Here is a 23,243-nt window from a genome sequence, read left to right as displayed (position 1 = left end):
CCGCGGGGCCGCAGGGAGGGGCGAGGGCCCGCGCGGGCTGCCCGGATCTGCTCGGAGGCTGTGTCTTAGGTGTGTTCATGGTCCTGGCCTACCCTCGGGAGGGGGCTTGTGGTGGGGCTTTCTGGGGAAGGGTACCTACTTGGGGAGGGGAAACTGTCGAGGGAGAGGGCGTGCCCGCCTCTGGGGGTCGTTGAGAGGCGAGTCTGGGGACTGCGGGGGGCTGAAGTGGTGCAGTTTGGCGGCGGGCCTGGGCAAGTGAATCATGGGTGTCCCACCTCTCTCAGGCGGGGCTGCCACCCCCTGCCGGTCCTGAAGAGAGACGGGGAAGCTGCGCTTGAAGGCTGGCTAAGGGCTTGGCTGTTTGCACCGGGGACCTTTCAGTTTATTGTCTTCCAGTATTGGTTTTATGCAAGCCAGTGGCTTGCAGAAACTGGAAGGGAGAAAGCCTAGGAGTTGGGGTATCCTTTACCCACTGGCTTTTACCACTTTAAGTTTTTAATTTTGTCCCTTTCAACCACTCAATGATGTTGAGATACCATCACTGTTGTAGCTTTCTAAAATTCACTGAAAAATTCACTGACCGTGCTTCCCCTTTACAGTGTGGAGGAAAAAGGGGTTTTGTAATCATAAATTCCTAACGGTTGGGCAGGTCATGGTAGGTAGTCACACCCCAGGCCTATAACTTCTTTAGTCAAAAGCTTATCTTTGCCTTAAGCTCTGCCCTTTGTTTTTGTGTATCTAGGTTAACACACCTTTGACCTGCCCTCTTTCAGACTCCCTCTTAAAGTGTGACCACCATCAAGAGAGCATATAATCTTAACTATCCTGTAATACAATCGTTGCCTTGCTTTCTCCCACCCTCATGTAATCTTTCTTCCCTCTAATTCCAAGTGAGTAAAAGAAACAGCAAAACTTATTCTTGGAAGCATTTGAGCTCTTGCTTCCTGGCAGTTGTCCTCAGTTTGGACTCAAACTTATAGTCTCTACAGGTTTGGTCGTTTCTTATGTCGACAGAAATATGTTCTCGAAATAGTCTAAAAACAAAGGTGCATTAGAAATGCTCTAATACTCCAGGAAATTTTCTCAGTAATGTATATATTAAATGGTTCAGAATAGGATTTGCAAACTTTAATGTACTTGAGGGTTTAGTTATGTACTTATGCATACTTGATGAACAATTCTGGGTGTATACTTCTATGGCTAATTTGATGCTTGTTGTGTACAATGTAGCAAAAAAAAAAAAAAAGAAAGAAAAAGTCTAATTGATGCAGGACAGGGCAAATTTCCCCGAGTAGCGGGGAGACCAAGCCCTGTACTGAGAGAAGATGGTCCTTTGGTGGATTGGGTAGAATTTAACACATATGCCAATGTTTAGATAAAAAAGAAAGCTTATTGGAAAAAGGGTAAGACTCCACAGCCAGAGTGTGGGCTCTTCTCAGAGGCAGAGAGTGAGTCTAAGAGAGATGAGGATAGTGAGACACAGTAAAGAATACTAAGAGAAAGGCAAAGAAAAAGCAGTGAGAGGGATGGAGAAAAAGACAGCGAGGGACCCAGAGAAAGAGACTGAGAGTAAAGGCAGTGAGAGGGACCCCAGGTGTTTGGAGAATTCAGTTTATATATCATTCCTTAGTTCCTGTGAGTCACAGTTTAAAGACTTTGTTTACCCATCTCCTTTAATATGGGCATACAGTGAGGAAAGGGAAGGAGAAGAGTATGTAGCATGAAAAGGTAAGAATATGTAGTGTGAAAAGCCTGTTGGCAGTTCCTAGCCTTTATTCCATAGGTTCCCTATGGTTTTAGTCATAGGAAATGAATGATTTTATTCAGTGTGAGGCAGCCAACTAAAGACTGTTTTTTCCTGTTTTCCCTTCACAGGTGTGGCAAATGGCCTGTTAGCGATCCCACCAGAATTCTTCCTTTGTTCTGCAGGTGTCCTCATGGACTGACTGCAGAGCTGATCAGCATATTGCAGTCTCTGAACACAGTTTGACTCAACATTCTGATTCTCTTGCCTCCTCTCTACATTATAATGTCTGTCTTTAAGACAGCTGTCAAAGGCCACATTACTAGCTTTAGCAGTACCAATGTACATTGGTGGCATTTTAGCAGTACCAGTGTACATTGGTGGCATTTTTGACCTGCAAAACTACTTTGATTTCTGACATTCACTTTATTCATCTATTAGAATATAGGAGAATGTTCTTAATTTTCACATTCTGCAAAGCATGTGACAACCTAGATGAATTAAATTACATTAATCTATCACAGGATGTTCTCAGAGTAAAAAAGATGAAACTGATAAATGATAGTCATGATTTGTATTTGTATTTTATTTTTCAGTGAAAAATATTCTCAGCTGAATCCTGAATTTGTCTCGTTGTTCAAAAGATTAAGGTAACAAATTTTCTTTTCACTTGATAGTATTATCATTTACATTGCCAAAAAAAAACCCCTCTAAAGTTTCAGTATAAAGTGATTAGAATCAGTAAACACGTGGACATTTTCAGATGACATTCTTTAGTATGGTTTGAAGAAAGTGATTTAAAAGCTTAGTTTTATTGCCCTTATTTATCTTTCTTGATAACCATTGCCTTCAGAAAAATAAATGTTTGACTTTGCTTCTTCCAAGTCTTGTTCACCTGAATTCAAGAAGATGGAAAGGCTATGGAAGGACTAAGGGAATTAATTTAATTGGGAGTCTCCTATGTGTAGATACCTTACAAAATGGCTCCACAAAAACTCTATAAAGTAGATGTTTTTATTTTTAAAATCTTCATTATGTTTTTTTGTTCATAGAAATTTTATTCATAACAATCTGAAATTGGAAAGAATTTAAATTTCCATCAACAGAATAGATATCTAAACAGTAGAATATTTCAAAACAATGAAGAGTAATGAACTCATCTAAGAACATGATGGTCTCATCTAAGAACATGATAACTTGCAGACATGATGTAAAAAAAATGGGACAAAAGATTGCGTACTATATAATAGCATTTATGTAAATTTTACAGACAAAAGCAGTCTATGATATAAAGAAACAAACAGTGGTTGCCTTTGGAGGATATTGAGTGAAGAGGGCACAAGAGAGGCTTTTAGGAATTTGAAATGCTTTATATTTTCATCTAGTGTGTGGTTGCACAAGAATATTAATTCGTATTTTACTGTATGTAAGTTATATCTTAACCCTCATAAACATATGTTTTTAAATTATATATTTGTTGTAAAAAAATTTAAGCGGTACAGGTAGATTTTTAAAAAAGAGTGAAATTATCCCCCACCTTTAAATTTGTAAGTATTTGGAGTGTTTCTTTTTACATTAAAGTAGGTTGCATTCTAATTCCTGATTTAACAGAAGGCGGGACTGAGGTTCACATAGACCAAGTAAACTGATGATCACCTAGGTGGTTAACAGGAGGCTAATATTCAGACCTGTGCGTTTGACTCCAAAGTTATATTGTTTTTGCTATTCTAAGAAATATTTTAAGTAGTTGTTGCATTTAGTTATGAGTTTTTCTTAGTTGTTTTAAAATTCCAGTTCTTTTCTCCTTGATCCTCAGCGTGCTTTTATGCTTCCAAGTGCTTTAAAAAATATTTTAGAAGAATTTTGGTATTTAGAAAGACATATAAATACATGAAAAACATAGTTGTTTAAAAATAATTTAATTTGAAAAAGTAATATATACTTTCTACTTCTGTCTCTTTAGATTTGTCTATGCTGGACATTTCATTGACATGAATCATACCATAAATGGTCCTTTGTGACTGGCTTCTTTCACTTAGCATAATGTTTAAAAAATTTACGTATGTTATAGCATGTATCAATATTTCATTTCTTTTTATGGCTGAACAGTATTCACTGTATGGCTATATCACATTTTTTAAATCCATTCACCATCGATGGACATTTGGATTATTTCCACTTTTTGGCTATTGTCAATAATGCTATTATGAATATTCTTGTGCAAGTTTTTGTTTAGACATATGTTTTAAATTTTCTTGGGTATATACCTAGGAGTGGAATTGCTGGGTCAAATGGTAACTCTATGTTTAACCTTTGTGGAACTGCCAAACTGTTTTCTATAGCAGCTGCAGCACCATTTTGATTTTTACCAGCAGTGTATGAGGGTTCCAGTTTTACCATATCCTCTTCAAGCTTTGTTATTATCTGCTGTGAAGTCATAGCTTATTTTGGTTTTGATTTGCATTTCCTGAATAGCTAATCATGTTGAGTGGCTTTTCATGTGTTCATTAGCCATTTATATATCTCTTTGAGAAATGTCACTTTGCATCTTTTTCCCATTTTTAAATTGGATTGTCTTCCTATTTTTGAGCTATAGAAGTTCTTTATATATTTCAGGTATAAAACCCTTATCAGATGTATGGGTTTTATTTTAATTTTTTTGATGGTGTCCTTTGCAACACAAAATTTTTTAATTTCGATGAAGTCCAATTTATAAATGTTTTTATTTGTAGTTTGTGCTTTTGGTGTCATATCTAAGAAGTCATTGTCTAATTAGAGGTCACGAAGATTTATACCAATCTTTTTTTCTAAGAGTTTTATAGTTTTAGCTTTTACATTCATGTCTTTCATCTATTTTGAGTTGATTTTTGTATTTGGAGTAACCAGTTCAGTTTCATTCTTTTACATGTAGATATCCATTTGTTCTAGCTCCATTTGTTCAAAAGGCTATTTCCCATTGAAATGTCTTCACAAAAATCAGTTGACCTAAATATAAAGATTTATTTCTGGACTCTTTAATTCTTTTCCATGTGTTCATATATCAGTCCTTATACTAGCACCACAACGTCTTGATAACTGTAGCTTTGCAGTAAGTTTTGAAATCAGGCAGTGCGAGTCCTCCAACTAACTGCTTTTTCAAGAGTGTTTGGTTATTCTGAGTCCCTTGAATTTTCAAATAAATTTTAGGGTGGTCAATTTATGCAAAGAAGCTGGCTGGAATTTTGATTGGGATTATGTTGAATCTATAGATTAATTTGGAAAGTAGTGCTATTTTAACAATATTACATTTTCTGATTCATGAATATGAGATGTCTTTATCTATTGAGGTCTTTTAAATTATCTCTCAGCAGTATTTTATCTTTTCAGAATATAAATTTTGTACTTCTTTCGTTGTTTATTACTAAGTATTTTATTCTTTTTGATGCTATTATAATAGTTTTCTTCATTTTCAGATTGTTCATTGCAAATATACAGAAATACAATTGTTTATGGTATTATATATTGATCTTTTATGTTTCAACCTTAGTGAGCTCATTTATTAGTTCTGATAATTATTTTAGTGGATTCTTAGATTTTCCTGTATACAAGGTCATGTCATCTGCAAATAAGATAGTTTTACTTCTCTCCAATCTCAATGTGCTTTATTTTATTTTATTTTATTTTATTACCTGATTGCGCCTCATTTTCTTCTGTTGCATAGTATTTCATTGTATGGATGTGCCAGCATTATTTTTGCTAGTCTCTCATTGATGGACATGTAAGTTGTTTCCAATATCTTGAAGTTACAGCAGAGCTACAGTGAGTAACCTATTATTACATAGAACATCAGTTTTCAAACTCTTTTATCTCAGGACTAGTTTACCTTTTTAAGTATGAATAGTGAATTTGAACATAGAAAGAATTTAATAGTTATCTGAATTTTGTTTTCTTATAAAGTTGCTTAGTTTATATTTGACAAAAATTGTTACCCTATCTAGATATTAAAAAGATACAATAAAACCAAATGATATCAAATATTTAATTTTTTAAGCAAGAACTTTTAAAACAAGGAACTTAAAAATCTTGATTTTTAAAAAAATCAGGTTCCCATGTTACTAATTTTAATAAGTTTTAGTTCATAAGTGCTTGTCAATACTTCATTTATCAGTAGATGACATGGGGAGAGAAGAGTACCCTGTACTGAGGTAACACCATATGCAAAGGCCTGAGGGTAAATCAGAGGATGGTTTGAAAATACAAAATAGCATACACTTTGGTTAAGGGCAATTTGATCATCACAACAGTTTGGCTTCAATAACAATTTGGTTGAAGATGAATATCGCCTAGTTCCATTTTTTTTTCAAGTATTGATAATTTTGGTGCATTATGGATTGTTTTTGGAACCTTGTGCCATAGTTTTCAGGAAATTTTTTTCTAATATTTACTTTTGTATTTCTAAATGATTTCAGAAAAATTTGTAAGTTTTATTTTTTCACTTTAGTGAGCATGTTTTTGTAATAAGCAAAAAATAAAGGAAAATATACTTAAAAAATCTGAAATTTTCAGGGTTTGTAGTTTTTTTCTTCTTAAAAAACTTTTCCTAATAAATCAAATGCTGGTTATCTGTGCTTTGCCTACTTTGGTTAAGTTTTCATTTTATTATATTGCTGAATAATATTCAACAAAGGTTTTATCAACTTGTTCAAGAGTTCTTTCCATTTTGTGAGTAAACATGAAAAATCATAGTAGGAGCTTTATCCCCGTAAGCGTAACATGCAAAAAAAAAGTGAGGTCTCTTAAAAATTAACTGTACTAAGGTAGGATTCTGAACCAGCTGTATGTTACTCATGTCTCTGTCTTTATTTTTAATTGAGGTTAAGTTTTTTCCTTATGTGTAAAAACAATAGCATATTCATTTAATCATCATTTAGGATGCCTCACCATGTAGCTCCATTTATTGATCAATGTGGATAACACTCTGTAAAAGCAAATCTTTATTCTATCTTTAGCATTGTCTCTTTGGAAGTTTTTATTTATTTATTTATTATTTTATTTTATTAAGTTTATTGGGGTAACATTGGTTAATATAATTACATGATTTTCAGGTGTACATTATAATTTGACATCTATATATTCTATTTTGTGATTACCACCCAGAGTCCAGTTTCTTTGGAAGTTTTAGATCAACTGTAATTTCAGTATGGGGTTGGAGTTTGTATAGTAAGAAAGTGTAAGCTAAAAATTGGGAGATTTCCGTGATGCTGTTAAAAGCAGACATAACTGATAAATATACTGTAGAAGCAAAAAGTACCTTCCCATTGACCATCATTGAAGAGTTGCAGAAGAAACAGACTTTATTGTGAAACATAGATATGAGTATACTTACATTGAGTTTGCTCCTTAGTGAAAGGTGGAAAAGTAAAACATGAATGAAAGAGTAGGGAACAAGGTAGAGACACTGGTAATGGGTGGAGTCAGCTAAGTAGCAGTGGTCTAACTTCTTGATTTTGATAGCATGGTGTGAACAGATATTTGCTAGCTATATTAGTTAGGATGCTTTGGCCCTCAAAAAACAATATCCAAATAAAAATGACTTAAACTAAATCCATAAACCAAGTAAGATAGCTATTATCTTGGAGGCAAGACTATTTTATTGTTGACATAGGGCTCAATGATACTGTCTGGGACCCAAGTGCTTTTCTCTGTGTTTTATTCAAGTTAGTTATATCTTTCCTCATGGTTGTAAAATTGTTACAGCAGTTCCAGGTGTCACATGCAGACACAGCTAAGTACTGTGTAGAAGAATAGCAGTTTCCTCTTAACTTACTTCTTTATTGGTTAAGAGAATCTTTTCCAAAGGCCTGCCTGCCAGCTTCTGTTCTTAGGCCCCGGTAGCTAGGGTTGGGTTAATGCCCATGCCCTTGCTGTAAGAGAAGCTAGAAAGAGGACTTCTGGGCACTTTTAGCTTCTGAAATACAGGCTGGTTCTGCTAGCAAAGAAAAAAAGTGCGGAAGAAGTAATTGCTAAGTTGGCAACCAACAGTGTTTGCCATATTTGCCACAGAAAATAACTGACCTGCTCTGTGCTGTCTTATTGTTATAATATATTTCCTTAGGCTATAAGCGGAGTTTAAGAGGGGTGAAATATTGTTAAAGATGATACTGGGAATTATGCTTAAGGTTACATGTTCTCTGCATTGAGAAATCTACAGGTTCTAGTTCCCTTTGAAAACTATCATTTTGTTTAATGTTCTCTATATTGAGAAATTTAGAGTTTAGTTCACTTTGAGAGCTTACATAGTGATGATAGTTTTAACCTCATGCCTCTGTTTTTTGAACAGCTTTTTACCATTGACAATTTGTAAGGCAGTGACTCCAATCCATGATGTTTGCTTTGTTTCCAGACAAGTGGACAGAACAGAAACCTATCAATGTCTGGGGAATATTATCATTGGTGTAACATATAGGCAAGTGGCTTAAATTAAATAGAAAACTAATCTGGCCTTTATGTTGAAATCAAGAGTAATTCTTGTCTTTTTGCTAAGGGCAGAAGTAACACTCTTGTTGGTGACTCTGTATTATAGTAGTATACTATGAGAAGCACAGCTTTGGATAAGGCTATTTTGAGGACATGTGGAGTGGGTGTTCAAGGTATCCTGTACATAGTTATTGCCCTCCACAATTTCCTCATCAAATGTGGAACCTTTATGATTACACTCCTGGAGGACCATCTAAAACAAATGAAGCACAAAGAGATTTCATATTAGATTACATCTTAGATTCTAGGATTTGATATCTGATGGCCATCAACAATGAAAATTCTGGTCAGCTATTTTTTTAAAAAAAGAAGTGTCAGTGAACAATAGTATGTCAATGGGAAAGTGCTAATACAAGAGATAGAAGTTTCAGGACCTCAAGGGAAGTTTATGATAAAAGCCTCAAATTAAAGCAAGTGCTACTTATTCTTACTTCATATGTACTTTCTAGGTTGGATATAAAATGGAATTATTTTGAATAATAATTATTTGGTATATTTTTATGTCTATTCTAATGAATTATAGACTTTGACTATCTTCTGTAATTTCTTATTCTTTCTTATCTCTTTTATAATATAATATAAACACCAAAAAAGTGAACCAAACCATATTAAAGAAGCAATTATAATTGGTTTTAAATTAATTAGAAATAGTTTAAATGGAAAAAACTAAAAAACTCAAGCCCTGAGAAATTGCAGTTCCTTGCCTTTTATGGTTTCCATTTATTTTAACATTTCCTTAGAGAACCAAGTGAGACCACCCTATAAGTTTACAATAACTATGTATTTTCAACTACAAATATTCCCCACTGACCCAACTCTTGCTGTCTGTACTCAGAATAGATGGGACTGCAAGGGATACTTAGATTTTATTTCTAACCTATTTCTATAGATTCATATTATTTCCATCCTATATCAACATTCTTTCATATCGGTTCTCATTATAGAGCATTTAACTTTTTCTAATTTTTCTCTATAGTAATCAGTTAAAGCAGTGACAACTAGCAAAAAAATGAATTAAAATTAAAAAAAGAAGGATAAGACCTGAAAAGTCTGAAAAATGAAAGATAATGCATTAAAATATATATCTAGGTCATGAAAGCACTCCATTATGTGATTAAGGTACCAATAATTGAGAAAACAATGACTAGGTATATTGTTTTTCCACTTTTTAAAATTGATTTTTTATTTTGAAATAATTTTACTTATAATTTATTTTGAAATAATTTTTCTTTAGAGATAATTTTAGATTTACTTAAGCATTACAAAGATACCACGAAGAGTTAGTTCTCTTACTCAGCTTTCTCTAATGTTAACATCTTACATAGCCATGACACATTTATCAACACTAAGAAATTAACTTTGGTTATGGTTATATATTTATTTTTGATTGTCATGTCATCCAAATCATCATGTTGACCAGCATGCTTTTTGCCAAATTTCCTGGAGCTGCACTATTGTTGGTAATCACGATCACCACCTTGCCCTCTGCCCTTTTAGGTGGTCATGTTTGGTACACGGTGACCTTAATTCCATGTTCCTCAGGCTACAGATGACTGATTGCCTTTCAGGTAGGCACCCAGCCATACTCAGTCTAAATGCTGGCCAGAAACCTATGATATGACTTGGTCAGAAAGATGGCTTTTCAATTTAAATTTTATTTCTAATCTATGTGTATGTCTATACTATTGCCCCTCCCCCTATTTAAAACGTCTTCCAAATATCTTCTTTTTAAACCAAAAATGACTGATTAAAATGGTATTAAATGGTATTAGGTAACTGTGTCATAGTTCACTATGGCTGGAGTGTGTATGTATGTGTGTCTGTGGAAGAAGGAGGAAGAGCAGGAGAAGAAATGGCAGGACATCAGGTAGGGCAGCTCACCAGATGATGTCTTTTCATAGGGCCAATTTATTGGCTTTACTGATATCCTCTATTGTATGTTTTTCTTTGATTTGGATCTAGAGATGAGAATCTTTCATATGTTCTAGAACATTTTCAAGGTTTTGTTGCTTCTTCAAATACTGTCCCTACCCCTTTCTATTGCCCCTCACTTTATTTTCTGTGTTTCTTACCTCCTCTGTTTGTGTTTTCCTACTTTTTCTGTGCCTCATTCTACAGGTGTGTAGGGTCAGGCAAAACACTGCCTTCATTCAAGATTTGCAAATCTCTGAACCATCAAATGATGCATTTTTGATGGCTATTACCCTGAGAGTATTGCCCTTTAGGGTTTCAGGTTATTTTGGGGATACTCTCTTTTTAGACCCATCATTTTATGTGGGTTCCATGCCTTGAATTGTGTTCCCTATACCCCATAATACCATCAAACAAAAATTTATATTTTCCCCAATGATCAAATGCCCTTAGATCAAAAGCAGCTCCAATGCTAACTTGCTCTAGATGCCTGGCTTTCTCTTACAGTTTTAACGATCATTCCTTACTGTCTTGTTATTTGTTAGTGACTTTTAAGAATTTGTTTTTTATATTTCACTTACTGTTTTCACAGGAAGAGTTAGCTGAATCTTATTCTTAAGCCCTTAGATACTACAATTGAAATTTTTGAAAAGTAACACTTATATCATATTTTTAAGTACATCTAATCTTGATCGTGATTAACTTAAAAATACCCTTTTGTAATCTACTTGAAGTTATAGTAGATTTATAGGTTTATATGAGGATGAATGATATCTTACATTATTTTTTAACCATTAAAGAAGCGTGGAGCATCTTTAATTATATTCAGTCTCTTGTTTTTTAATAAGGTTTTTATAGGTTAAATTTTTTTCTTGTGCACAGTATGGGTTTTTTTTTTTTTTTTTTTTCAATTTTAAGGAAACCGTCTTGATTTGTCGGATTTATTTGTTCGTTTCTTTCATGTTTCCATTTTAAAGGGCTTTAACCTGAAGAAGGCACCCTATGATTTTATATACCATCTTTCTAAAACTCCATAATTGCATTCTTTCAACAGAAATATTTTTAAACTTTTTTATGATCTTTTATTTGACTTTGCTATCTACATTGAAATATGGTGGTTATCTCCTTTTAATTTTTTAAAACTCTAATACTTGGATTTGCCAAAAGATTTTAAAGTTTATTTTGTCTATCACACTTTACTTTGAGTCACTTATTCATGTATGAGCTATTTATTAAATAACCGTTATTGGCCAGACATTGGGGTAGTTGGTGAACAAGACACACAAGAATAGAGCTTTCATTTTATTGGGGAGGTAAGGGTGGGAAGATTGCTAGATAGGAAATAATAGGATGCTATGCTACAGGAGAATACCTGCTTTATATGGGGTGGTCAGAGAAGGCCTCTTCAAGGGAGAAACATTTAAATTGAAACTAAAGGATGAGTTGGAACAACTTATATAAAGAGCTATGGGAGCAAGGGAAGGAAACGGCATATGGAAAAGCCCTAATTTGGAAAGATCTTGACATATTTTAAGAAAGGACAGAAACCAGTACGATTACTGCGGTCCAGGTAAAGAACAGCATGTTGTGATTTTGGAGAGGTAGATGATGTAGACAAGGGATTTACAGTGTACTTTTTGAGCCGCAGGAAACCCAATTGGAAGGATAGCAGGAATACATTTTATAAATTACAAATTTGAATGTGCAAAGATGTAACTTTATTTCTTTGTAACTAAAAGTTCCTGAGCTCTGGAGCTTCTTATCTACTGGGTAGTAGAAAACAGTCTTGCCAATTTAGGATAAAGTCAGTAGCTTCTGGGTTAATTTAGCTAATTCCAGGTTAACTAAGGCACTGTGTAAATAATCAGTCCTTTGGATAAATATTCAGTTTTTCCACGTAGCTTCCCCCGCCTTTTTTGGGGGGTGGTGGTGGAAGGTATTGGTAGATAAGCCTTTTAAATTCTTCTGGCATTGAAGAGGACATCTCATTCTTGTGCCATCCTCTGTCCGTGGCCAAGTTGCGCCTTGACCAGCTTAGTCTTGAATGGCACTGTTTGCTCTGCAACATCTGAGACTGATGTCTCTGCTACAACCATGCATGGCCTCTGGTCAACAAGTCTATGTGAGCTGAGTCCCCTTTAATCCTAGATTCTTTTGGGCCCATTGGCCCATAAGCAAACTCCTTAATGGTTCCTATATCGTGCTGGCAGGCTTGGGATCCTGAGGAGGTTTTCTGGAACATGGTCTGGGCATGTCATTGGCTATTGTTTCTCTACTACATTGATGTAGTGTTAGGTACAAGGTTTTGTTAAAAGGCTTGCAGTTCCCTGGGTCATAACTTGAGAAAGGGAAACATAATTATCTTTTATTTTGGGTCCTTCCCCACAAACATACTAGAGATTTTTCTCACCCCAAGACAGCCCCAGATGGGACAGGTGGTAAGAACTGTGAACTTATAACTAAGCTATTGTCTAACTGCTCTGTCCCTCTGCACTCGTCCCCTAGGTTTTTTATGTCCTCTTAATTACTGGAGAATTGCACTTATGTTATCACCTGCCACTTTCTCTGTGCTGTAGTTTACAGTATTAACTCTGTCAGCAACGTTTTCCTTGTGTTATGTAAAATTTCCCTGGGCCAAGAGACCAAAGCAAGAGCTTGGCAACTCATCATTACATCAAGAGTTTATTAAAGGGAATTTACATATGAGGCACATCTTGAGTGGGAACAAAATGGCATGGATATCCTCTGCACCAATGTAGCAGATAATCTGGAGTTATATAGAACAGGGCAGGCTGGATAGGGTATTGGGGTATGACCCACCGCAGACAAGGGAAAAATGCCTTACATGCTTGTCTGGAGATGGGCAAGGGCCTATTCCAGTACACCTGGGGAATAGAGGAAGGGTCTATCAATCTCTGAGGGGATTTATAGGAAGCAGTGTCTGTTCTGGCCCAGTCCAGATCAAGGGTCAGACAGCAGTCATATCTCTCTTCCACACTTTCTTTTGTGATATTGAAAACCATGGTTTTAGAATTTAGAAAGCTCTTTTTATTCTTAAGCCCTTAGATACTACAATTGAAATTCTTAGTTTTCAAGAATTATGGTTTTGATGGATTAAAGACCTAAGAATAAGGGTCGAAACTATAAGTTAGAAAAAATGTAGGTAGAAGTATTAATGCTCTTAGATTAGGCAGTGGTTTCTTAAATATGACACCAAATGCACAAAGAGACAAAGAAAAAATAGATAAATTGGACTTCATCAAAATTAAGAACTTTGGTGTATCAAAGAACACTATGAAGGTAGTGAGATATCCAAGTAGCATTATCTTTTCATAGAGATTAAATGGGTCCAGAATTCTGGATAGAATTCTTAGAGCTATAACTTTTGTCATCAGTGAATAGGTAACGTAAATATGGTAATGATGAGATGAATGTGAGAAGAGCCAAGAAAGGAACCCTGGGGGATTGTCAGCATTTAAAGGCTGAATAGAGAAAGGAAAGAATGATCTGGGATGTTCAAAGGAGCGATTGAATTACTATAGAAGCTTCCCCCACTTGACTTTAAGCATTTTGAGGGCTGTGACTGTGTCATGTTCATTATTTTAACTGTTCACTGATGATGACAAAATTTATAGCTCTAGCTAAGAATTCTATTCTAAATTCTGGACCCATTTACTCTCTATGAAAAGATATTGCTACTTAGATATCTTGCCACCTTCATAGTGTTTCTTGAAACACACACATTCTTAATGTTGATGAAGTCCAATTTATCGATCTTTGTCTATTTATGCATTTGGCATTGTTTTATTTAGTTCTTGTCATAAAGTAGGTTTTCAGTTAATGTTAATGAAGACTGAGAAGTTGTAAGAAAGTGTCAAATGTTGTAAATCGGTCAACTAATATAAGGACAGAGCAAGTAGCTGGTTGATCATCTATAGAATACTTTCAGTGGAGTCTCCAAGGTAGAGATAAATGACAGTTTGCTGAGGACTGAAGAGTGAATAGTTGTGAGAGAGTGGAAACCGGAAGCAAAGACATTCTTTTGAAAGAGCTTGGTTATGAAAAAAAGTAGAGACAGAGGGTAAATGGCATTTTGTATGAAGTTAAGAGAGATTTCAGCATGTTCGTTTGTATGCTAAATGGAAAAAGTTAGTACAGAGGGAGAAGTTGAAGACATAAGGAAAATGAGTTATGTGTGATTGATTGAACATTGTCCCAAAAAGTAGAGAGAATGGAGAGAAGATACTGAATTTGAGTAGGAATAGGAATATAGTTACCACTGAAGTAGGAATAATGAAAGAGGGGATGGCACAGATAGAGAAAAGTGGGTGGTAAGTAAGGAATTTGGGGCATCAACATACTTGTTGTGTTTTCAGTGAAGTGGGGAGGTAATGTCATCAACTGAGATTATAGAGAAAGAAGATGGTGATTGTAGGGGAGTTTGAGGAGAAAAGGAGAATTTTGAGAAGGCCATTGAGAGAAACCAGAGGGATTACTTATAATAACTGTAATAATGTATTTTTTGTGGCTCTCATATGTAATGTTGTGTGATGATTTTTTCCCCCTTCTCTTAGGCCTCAAAGCCTGAGTGTTAACCAAACAAGTTGAATAATTGAATTGATCTTGGCCAGGGTGGCCAAAAGAGTAAAGAGGCAAGAGATTCCAGTAGTAAGAGTATTTGAGGTCATGAGCCATTGAATCTGGACTGAAGAGGGAACAAAAGACACCAGAAAGTAGCTGCTGGAATGCGAAGTCAAGATAGATACTGGAATTTAAGATTAAATATGAGGAATGGTTGCTGGTTATGACTGAACACAAAATATGGCTAGCTAATGGTTTTCTGAAGTGGAGAGAAACTAAGGTTATTTGAGTTAAGTGAACCGTAAAGCTAGGGTATTACAGGAGTCAGCTATAAAGGAAGTGAGTTGCTCAGAATGATGGCAGAGCAATGGGTGGAAAGATTCTGAACCAGGTTCCAAAGTCTTTGGTGAATGTGGAAAAGTAACCAAGAGGTTGGTAAATGACAGAAACGAGAGAGATAGCAACTGATGACATAAACCTCAAAAGAGGTACTTTTATTTGAGGGTGGTAAACAAGGAATTATTTTCATGCTTTGCATTTTCCGAATGGGAGAAAGAATAGCTTGCACTCAGATTTTAGTTTAGACAAGAATATTGCTGGAGTGTTATTTAAATTGGTTCAGGGTATAGTTATTTGTTTACCATGGAACAATATAAAGGCTTATCAGGAAGTATAGCTGTTGGAGATTGTATGGAGGTCGAGGAGGGGGAGAGTACAGAACAGAAATGAGATCAAAGTGCAGCAAAAGGGAATTAGGCTTGATTTTTTTATTGCAGGGGCTTACCTTTAGGATGATTATGGTGATGATGAAGAACATGATAGTCTTAGCCGATTTCAAAATTTTTATTAATTTTGTGGGAAACTTTTTATGCTGACAGACTGAAATAGTGGCTTATACACAAAGCTAGATGACTTTATTGTTTTCAGGTCTTCTTAGCAGTGTATACCAGTCTGTGGCATTTGCTCAGCATGTCATAAAGAACTCTAGTTTGGAGCTGTTTTCTTTGGCAAGGCTGAGCCCTAAATAAGGAGGAAGGCAGGAGTGGAAGTGATCGGCGCTAACTAGATCTTTTGGATTTGATAAACTTGTCTCTAGAGGGTAGGTAGGTGGGTAGAGGTAACCCTAAGTCCAAATTGGAGTGAGAAATCATTAGGTTGTCAGGCTTTTGGAAAGCTTAATGCCAGGTTGAGAGGGAGTGTAAAAAGTTCTGATTCCCCAAAGGAGGGAATAGCAATAGGAATGATTCATAATCTCTTTCAGGACATGTAAATTTAATAATATTGCAGCAATATTTGTCATGTTTAAGTTATGAAGTATAACCAAAAATGCTATATAATAAACATTTATTTTTAAGAATTAGAAAATGTGTCAATTTGTGAAACTGCAAAATAATAATCTAAAAGTTTTACTCCTCCCAAAATGCCTATCTTAAAACCAAAGGTATACTACATTAATCTATGGCATATTTAAAATATACTTGCAGATTTCTTCAGGTCATGGACTATATAGAATCATGATGCATTGTGTTTTTGCAGAACACTAAGAAATATTGATATATATGATTTCACTATACAAACTAAGAACAATTTTGCTAGCAGAAAAGTATGACTTCATTGTATGTTTAACCATCTCACAAAATAATAGATAACTTTTGAAATAAAGCACGTTGCACTGTTTTTCCATTTTTTTGACTATTATTTAAGACTATTCACAGATGTTTACAGTTGACTTTTTTGAAAAATCAAGTTGTAAACTTTTATTACAAATTAAAAATGAAGTTCTTCAAGGCTGGAAGTATCACACTCCCTGAGTTCAAATTATACCACAAAGCAACAATAATTACAACAGCATGGTATTGGCAGAAAAACAGAAACACAGACCAACGGAACAGAATTGAGAGCCCAGAAATGAACCTACATATATATAGGCACATAATTTTCAACAAGGGAGCCAAAAAAACATAAGATGGAGAAAAGAAAGCCTCTTCAATAAATAGTGCTGGGAAAACTGAAAAGCCACTTGCAAAGGAATTAAACTAGACTGTTGTCTATCACCACACACCAAAATTAACTCAGAATGGGTCAAAGACCTAAATATAAGACCTGAAACAATAAACTGCATAGAAGTAATCAAAGTTTCTAAACTTATGGACCTTTGCCTTAGGATTTCATGAATTTGACCTTGAAGGCAAGGGAAGTAAAAGCAAAAATAAATGAATGGGACTATATTAAACTAAACAGCTTCTGCACAGCAAAGGAAACCATCAACAAAACAAAAAGGCAACCAACGAAATGGGAGAAGATATTTGCAAACAATAGCTCTGAAAAGGGGCTAATATCCAAAATATTTAAAGAACTCATACAACTCAACCAAAAAACCAAACAATTTAATTAAAAAAATGGGCAGAGGACCTAAACAGAAACTTCTCTCAAGAAGACATATAAATGGCCAACAGATACATGAAAAGATGCTCAACTTCACTAGCTCTTAGAGAAATGCAAATTTAAACCACAATGAGATAGTACCTCACACCTGTTGGAATGGCTGTCATCAACATAACAAGTGTTATTGGAAAGATAGTGAGGAAAAAGTAACCCTCATACTCTGCAGGTGGGAATGGAAATTGGTACTGCTATTATGGAAAACAGTATGGAGGTTCCTCAGAAAAATTGCCATATGACCCAGCAATTCCGCTTCTGGGTATCTACTCAAAAGATTTGAAAACATCGGTAAACTGAAATATACTTTGATATATAATTATATAAAGAAGATGTGGTACATACATATAGTGGAATATTACTTAGCCATGAGAAAAGATGAAATACCGCCATCTGCAACAACATGGATCTTGAGGTTATCGTGCTAAGCTAAATAAGTCTGACAGAAAAGATTGAGAACCATATAATTTCATTCATATGTGGGATATAAAACTGAAAGCAACAAATGAACAAGACTAACAAAAACTCATAGACATGCACAAGAGGGAATGGGGAGAGAGGGTAAGGGAGTGAAGGGTGTCAAATATATGGTGGCAGAAGGAGATTTGACTTTGGGTGGTGAACACAATGCAATATACAGATGATACATTATAGAATTGTACTTGAAACATATAATTTTATTAACCAATGTCACCCCAATATATTTTAAAAAATGAAGTTCTTACAAATCTCAACTAGATATGAAACAATTTAAAAACCTTTAAAGATGTATTGAAAAAAAAAAAACAGGCTTTTTTGTTTTTAAAACACGTTTGTCATCACCAAAAAGAGACATCTTTAGGTAAAAATAGTAATTTTTTTTACCATGCTGCATAGATAATGCGGTAGTTCTAGTTATCTGGTCAACAGGCAAACAGCAAGCATTTAAGGTCTTTAACTTCAATCTTTTGTTCATATTGTTGAAATTTCATATTCATTTGTTGTTGGATGACTAAACTGGAGGATGATAGAGATGGTAAGTTGGCATTTACTCAGTTTTGCCCTGCTCAGTCTGAGGGGGTGGGTGGCAATGAATTCTCTTCTGGTAGATTGTCTGCTTTTGTCTCTTTGCGGTTTAGAGTTTTCTGGGCATCTGGGTCAGTAACTGAAGTTATGACAGTACCAATGTTGAGGTGGCTGCTTTCGGTCTCATCTCTTTGATTTTCCTTACTTCTTTATTGCTGTCCTTTCTAGGTTGTCTTTGGCAAGAAGGTCCCCTGTGGAATCGTGGTCTATATCCTGTTATACATATTCTGTCTCACTGGTCTACCTTGTTCTCCTGCACCTGGTGGCTGTTGGCTACTGGGTCTCAACCTTGCTGCTCATGGTTGTGGTGATGGTGACTGGGTCCAGCTGTGGCCGCTGCGGCTCTTCCCAGGGTGTGATAGTAACTAGGCAGGTGGCGTGGCTAGACTACTCTTGGCTCTCTGGGGTCCGCTCTCTGCTACTGACAATTTCCCCATCTTTTTAACCACCATGCCAGTTTGCTTTATATTGTTTCTTTTATCATCTGTTAGAGCTTTAGCTCAAAGGCAGGGGTAGCAAGTAAGAAGAATTAAGAAAAATTGGGGGGAGAAAATTTTGATCCTTTTTATTTTCTATTCTTATTTACTTCCATAGTATAGACTCTCGGAAATAGATTTGTTTGATGAAAGGGTGTAAGTACTTATGAAAATCCTGACATGTATTGCTTAGAAAAAATTCTAAATGGAAGGGTGACATAAATGGCACTTTCAGTAGTGACTGTAAATTTCACAAATGGGTACAATAAACACCAAATGAAGAAAACACTATCATCTGAATATTGATTTTAAGTCTATACAGTGGTAATGAGACTCAGATGGATGGCTGTATCTTGATAATAGAAAACGTTCTTGTCCTTATTCAGTTGATTCCAAGCTGAATGATGACTGACTAGGCTCTACACAGTATCTTGGATAATTGAGTGACTGCTGTGATGAGGTAGAGGATCACTTGAAGCACTGAGGGCTATAAGAATGGCAGATAAAATGATGTTCCATTCTCCTACATGTACATGTTCCAAGCACTGAATACATGTGATGGCATCTATAAGGAGATATTACCAGTTTATTATTATTAAGAATAAAACTCAGAAACAGCCATGTGGCAGATATGTAGGTTTTTTTTTTGGGGAAAGGAGCCTTGAGCTTCCATGTCCCCTCTGTACAAGCCGCCCTTCTAGCACCTCCATGTGTTCACCAGTCAGGAAGCCTTAATCTTGTTTTTTAAAACTTTTTTTTTTTAGTATTGGAACTCTCCATCATTTCTCAAGAGCATGCCTTTTTTTTTTTTTTTTTTAAGACATCAGTCTCCTTGAGGGATGGTCAGTGGAAAAAGTGAGTTCCATCATATAATTTGGGAAACTTCATACTATATCTCTTCCCATCCCAGCGATTCACTGTGAATATCAATTTAATAAAAGCTCAGGGAAATGATATTAGTACTAATAATTTAACATTTATTGAGCGCTTATTATTTTAAGGCTCTTTTCTTAACAACCCCACATGTATTAATCTTTCTGATCTTTTCAACACTCTATCTTCTACAATTATCTCTCTCTTTTTAAACAAATGAGAAAACTCAGGCCCAGAGTGGTGAAATAACATGCTCAAAGTCACATGGCTAGGCTAGTAGTTGGAAGAACCAGGATTCAAACTCAGATAGACTGGATCCAGAAGGCTTTCAAGCAGTACATTGTACTATTTGTAACCAGTGAAGAAACTGGTTTAGTGTTAACCTAGCATTTCTCAAACTTGTTTGACTCTGGAAACTCATATTCTCTGTGAGATGCTGGTTTGAGACAGTTTACACTGGTGATCTACAGTCTTTTAAATACCATTGGTTTAGAATAGAACTAGTTTTTTTTTTTTTAACTAGGTTGTCTTTTGATGATATTAAATGTTATATTTATTTATTTGTTACTTTTTTCTACTTGAAAGATTAGTATTTTGATCTTAAGGCATTTTGTAGTCACTTTCACAATGACCTTCCCAGGAATTTTTAAAAGGTCAATATCACTCTGTAATACTTTTGCAGTACTAAAACAGTTTATAATCCAAATTGCTATTTTACTCTGCTTTCTCTGCTCTAATATTATATCACAATTTTTTAAAAATAAAAATTTCTTAACTTGTAAGTTAAGAAACTGAAAGCTAATTGGTACAGCCACTATGGAAAACAGAATGGAAGTTCGTCAAAAAACTCAGAATTGATCTACCATTTGATCCAGTAATCTCTCTACTGAGTATTTACCCCAAAGACTTGAAAACCCACATCCGAAAAGATACATGCACACCGATGTTCATAGCTACATTATTTACTGTGGCCAGGACATGGAAGCAACCGAAGTGCCCTATGATAGATGACTGGCTAAAGAAGCTATGGTACATATATACAATGGAATATTACTCAGCTGTAAGAAGAAGTGAAATACTGCCATTTGCGATAACATGGATGGACCCCGAGATAATCATGCTAAGCGAAATAAGCCAAAGGAACAGTATAGAAAGCCCAGAAGTAAACCCACTTCTATATTATCAACTAATCCGAACACATAGTGTAAACATATATATGCCTTACTGTTAAAGTGCACAACTGAAACTTATTGGATTTTGTTAACCAATGTCACCATAAAAAATTAAAAATTAAAAAAAAAAAACAGCTATTTAGTGTTATGGAACATTATAATAACACATCTGAGTTCGAATCTTGTCTCTGCCTCACTATTAGATATGTAACCTTAGAAAAGTTGCTTCATTTCTCAAAACTTCTGTTTCTTCCTCTAAAAAGCAAGGTTAATATCTTTTTTTTTTAAGTTATTTTATTTTATTTTTATTTTTCTAATTTTTATTTTATTTGTTTATTTATTTTTTTTAGGCAAGGCAACCTTTGGTTGACCTCACAGATTGCAAGGAACTTGTCTGCTTACAATCCCTTATTTTTTATTTTATTATTTTTTTAACGCCTACAGCACCTGGTCTTCCTAGTTGGCTTCCCATCCAAGTACTAACCAGGCCTGACCCTGCTTAGCTTCCGAGATCAGACGGGATCAGGCTTGTTCAGGGTGGCAGGGCCGTAGATTTGGCAAGGTTAATATCTTGCAGGACGGCTATGAGACTTAAATGAGAAAATTTGCATAGTGTCTGACACACAAAAGGCTCTCAATAAATGTTAATTATGCTCCCTCCCCCGCAAGAAGTTGTCTCGATCTTATACCATGAATGAGTTATGAAAATAGTTGGAAAAGAAATCAGGTTTTTTTTGTTGTTGTTTTTAGAAAGACCAGTTTTAAATTTGAACCGTGTCTGTTAAAGCTGACATCATCTTCATTCTGATAAAGTGACGTCATGATACAGGTTGTATGGGAGTTAAAACCAGTTTCTTCCAGCTTTCCAACTGACATAATAAGCAAAACCTGACTGGGCAAACATAGACCTATTTATTATTATTATTATTGTTAAACTAGCTCTGGTGCTGCCTTCTGTTCTTTTTGAAATTTCACTGTTGTCATTTAAAATGTGACAGACCTTCAAAAGCTTCAAAGAATGCTTAATGGTTTAAATCATCTCAGAACATGTGAAGTATATTTTCCAAAGTGGTCTTCTCTATCTAGCAATATGTTCAAAATCATGCATGTTGGACAGAATTGCTTATATTTTCATATATATTACTGGAAGTTTGTTTAGTTTTCATAACAATCAACTTGTTTAGTTTTCATAACAATCAGATTTTGGAGTTTATGGGCATTACTTAGCATATATAACCAAAGCATGAATAATCACTTAAAACAAAGATATTAAAAGAAAATCTATGGGGATTTTTCAATGTCACAGTGACTTACACCCTAAGCAAAAAGAAAATGGGTTTGGTTTAAGCTATATGTGGACTATCTCTAATATTCTATTTAGTTAATATTCTATTCTCATAGCCCTGATACATAGTAAGAATTCAGTAAATATTGATAGACTGAATTTAATTTCTAATCCCAACTTCATGCCTTACAACTTCTGTAACCTTGAAACTTCTTGAATTGTCTAAACTTCAGTTCCCTCTTACATAAAAAAGGAGGTACCAATATTTACCTGCTAGGATTGTTGTAATAATTAAGTGTTCATGCACTTTAAATAGCCAGCACAGCACGTGGCACATAGGAGGCACACAATTCACTGCATGTTTCCCCAGACACCTCACCTCTTTCCTCAGTAATGTTCTTTTCAAGTACATTTCTTTATCATTCACTAAACATTTAGAAGCTGTCTTTAAGAGAGAATATTGTTTGCCAATTAAACTGAAAATATGTCTTTTTGTAGCCCACACTTGGAATACAAAATTGCTAGTACATCTGATGGAACTTTATTAAAATCCTGGCTTTGCGGTGTACTAGTATTGTGTCCTTTGGCAAATTATTTAACCTGTGTGAAGTATAGTGAGCCTGAAATGAGTAATATGTGTAAAGCATCTAGTTCATTGTCTTGTTTGCACAGACCCAAAACAGATATTAATTTAACCTGATAATTTACATAGTTCATGTATGTCAGGAGCCTACGCTATACCAACCCCGATAAGAGCAGTCATGAAGACCGTGAATAAATATTGGGCAAATAATTATGTAGGTGAAGTCGTATTTTCTGTTGTGTTTGAACTCAAATAAACTAATGGGCTGTTGTTGCATTTGGCATTTTTTTTGATGTTGTCTTTCTTTATTGAGAATCAAAATTTAAAAAAATGAATGTTGGAGATAGGTTAATGAGGGCTAAGGCAGATGAGGTAAATTTTACTATCTAAAACATTTTTTCATATTTTTGGTGATCTTGTTCATTAGAAATAAGCATGTTCCTCTCCTGTATTAAAATTCAAGATATGTTATTGGTAAACCAAATTTAATAAAATATTTTCCCTATTTTAAAATTCACTTGAATTGTTCAGATATTATATAAAATTGATTCCTACCTTGGCAGACTAAGCATTGCAAAGCTGGTGCTAAGAGTTTTAT

General features: G+C 35.0%; 1 protein-coding gene and 1 pseudogene across 6 annotated transcripts in view; one reads left to right on the top strand and one right to left on the bottom strand.

The window, feature by feature from the left end:
* Position 1: 1 nt before the first annotated feature.
* The window catches only part of SHLD2 (shieldin complex subunit 2), an 81,725-nt gene continuing 58,483 nt past the window's right edge, over positions 2 to 23,243 (top strand). For 4 of the 6 annotated variants that reach the window (XM_006915438.3, XM_006915436.3, XM_025049358.1 and 1 more), the window contains exons 1-2: positions 2 to 69; positions 2,341 to 2,394. The gene's annotated coding sequence lies outside the window, so the exon portion shown is untranslated. Of the gene's footprint in view, positions 70 to 2,340; positions 2,395 to 5,444; positions 5,502 to 23,243 lie in introns of all 6 variants that reach the window. The other 2 variants (XM_025049357.1, XM_015592306.2) reach the window with 2 other exon arrangements.
* Positions 21,213 to 21,331, bottom strand: LOC112482697 (annotated as a pseudogene).

The sequence above is a fragment of the Pteropus alecto genome, unplaced genomic scaffold (assembly GCF_000325575.1).
Source record: "Pteropus alecto unplaced genomic scaffold, ASM32557v1 scaffold155, whole genome shotgun sequence".
Classification (NCBI taxonomy): Eukaryota; Metazoa; Chordata; class Mammalia; order Chiroptera; family Pteropodidae; genus Pteropus; species Pteropus alecto.
The sequence above is the reverse complement of the archived record's forward strand: the minus strand, read 5'-3'. Positions and strand labels throughout refer to the sequence as shown.